At 34.2% G+C, this 2603-nt stretch overlaps 1 long non-coding RNA gene across 1 annotated transcript; it reads right to left on the bottom strand.

Annotated features, from left to right (window-relative positions):
* Positions 1–768: 768 nt before the first annotated feature.
* On the bottom strand, positions 769–1990 carry LOC111367617. The gene is made up of 2 exons (XR_002697868.1): positions 1802–1990; positions 769–1360 (listed from the first exon to the last, which is right to left on the bottom strand). It is a non-coding gene; the product is annotated as an uncharacterized LOC111367617 (long non-coding RNA).
* Between the last annotated feature and the right edge of the window lie 613 nt (positions 1991–2603).

The raw sequence follows: 2603 nt of genomic DNA, 5'->3' as shown, positions 1-2603 counted from the left end.
AATGGATTTCACCCCTCCCCCATTCCTGATATATTAAGATTAGAGAGATGTGGCATAAACTTTGGAAATATTTATTCATTAGGTAATGGTCACTTAGCTCACACTATAGTGGGAGTGTCGTCCAGGAAGGGTTTTTTTGAAGTTTTTCCTTTATTTTTTTAATTAATCTTCCTACTACAACCTGCCTTGGATGTTTCATTTCATTTTTATCAACAATGTTGTCTGCCAAATCTTTATCTGGGGTCAAAAAGGAACAAATCTTGGTAGCTTTATGGATTTTGAACACGTTGGGATTTGATTTCACTGTTTATCAACAATCTTGTCTGCCAAACGAACTATGGTATACATTGCAATCTATTTATCACTATTTTTACATGTTGGGTGCAAGTTTTTTGCTTACATTGTTAAACTACCATTTCACAGACTCCAACTGCATACCCTCCTCAAGATTGGAGATGTTGAGTTTGGGCATTTTCAATTGATTTTGGCGGTAAGCGAAAGGCTGGTAAAGTTGTGTTGGTAAAAGGAAATGTGTAGTAGTTAGACAAGGAGAAGAAGAAGAGATCCTAATGTTATTTTGGCGGGACAATATTTTGTATCTATGTTCTTATGACATGATGTTGCTGTATACAATTCTACTATATTTATTGAATATGTTGATCATCAATTCTACTATATGTTTGCAGGCTTCGAATATTGAAGTTTTGTTAAAGAAAAATTGCTGGTACATAATTGAAATTTCATATTCAATTCCAGTAACATAATGAAGAAAACAAACTACAATCCACTAAAATTCACACCAACATCATTCACATAACTGTTGAAACATGAAATGTGAGTACATTACAATGATTTGTTCACACAACATAACAGATATTTCACATCAACTCCACATAACACAACACATATTGCACATCAAAGGTGGTAGCGATGCATCCTAAGAAAAAGATCGTGTTCTTGCCGGCCCTTCCCTTTCTTATCCACTCCCGCACTTCCATTGGCCTTCCTTATTGTCACGTTCAAAGAAATTTCAATATTTTGTTCTTCGGTTACCCAACAAAGGGACTGGAACATGATAGAGAATTGCTGGACTTCTTCAAGTGCCACCTGATTATTCGAGTTAACAACAATAGTACTCAATCCGCTACTCGATTCTCCCACGTCAACCCATTCCCAGTATTTACAGTCAGCAGTTCAGCAATTGAACAATTTTCTCTTATTCTTCATTTCCCTCTCAACCTCAAAGCACTTCACATATCCAATTTTACACCATGAGCATTGTCGTTTCTTTGGGCAATTAGCGAAGAAGTGCACCTTCTCTCTACAGCTATGATAACATCCAAAATTCTTTCCTACCATCCTACATACAAGCGAAAGACCGGTTGTGCTACATTAGACAACAACCACTCACCAATGTAAAATCCACAAATTATCATTTCTCATAATCCATTCATTTTTTCCTTCCAACAGCGTTTGACAAAAATTTCTACTACTTGAAAACATTATTTACTCGTTCATTAAAAAGGGAAGGAGACCGAATTGAAACAATAAGGAAACTTCCAAAACGGAAAAAATCGCCTTCCTTACTAATTAAATCAAAATGATAAATCACCAAATTCAACACTCATGGATTCCCAAAAATAACTCATAAATCAAAGCAACTCATCAAATTAAAAGTTGCAGTATATAAGTATGGAAGAAACAAAGAATTCCAAACAAAACAAAAGTAAATAAATAAATAAATAAAAATCAATCTTCCGTTTCAAACATGGAACTGAGAAAAAATAAAAGATTTACCCACCGTTCGACTGATCGACGGATGATCACAACATCAACCACGAGCTTCTTAATAAGGTCAAGACGGAGGAGTGCAGCTTCGTTGTCCTCGAACTATTGTTTCGCCTATGAGGGGTTTCTCTGTGTTTGGGGGTGGGAGAATGAAAGGGAAAAAGAGGCAACGGTTTGCTTTTGTTTTGGGCCTGTTCAAACAATTGACCTGTTTCCTTATTTTTATTTTTTCTTCTTTTGCCAGGTCATAGTGCCAACCAACAGGAAAAGAAACGGGTACATAGAGCGGGATTGTAATACAATTGTGAGAGTTACTACATGTTTACACCTTTGTTTGCATAATACGGAGTTCTTGTTTGATTCCGATTATTTTTAAAATACACTTTTTCCGTTCTTTTTGTCAGTACACATTTTTCAATAAAATAATATTACGTGTAAATTAAATTTTATTTTATTTTTTAACCACACATTCTTCGTCAATATATTATTTAAAAATGCATTATTGAATAAAAATGAGCCTCAAACACGATTCGAGTCAGCAATTTTCATTGAATAATGCTACAGTGACATAATTATTGATATATTTATTAATATAATGTCACATGTCACTACATCAATGAACTATTTTAAACACAATCAACTTTTCATCAAATTACATTTTGTCCACTAACACTATGTCACTCTATTTATTAACCACTTTAATGGTATAACTCTTTTTCATTGTTGTTGCACAAAAATAAAAATAAAACTGTCACTGTTTCGAGCGGATAGTCGCTAACAATTAAAAAGGAATCAGACGATTATGTAAGGAACAG

Source organism: Olea europaea, chromosome 18 (genome assembly GCF_002742605.1).
Source record: "Olea europaea var. sylvestris chromosome 18, O_europaea_v1, whole genome shotgun sequence".
Classification (NCBI taxonomy): domain Eukaryota; kingdom Viridiplantae; phylum Streptophyta; class Magnoliopsida; order Lamiales; family Oleaceae; genus Olea; species Olea europaea.
Note: the sequence above shows the minus strand (reverse complement) of the source record. Positions and strands in the feature narration are given on the sequence as shown.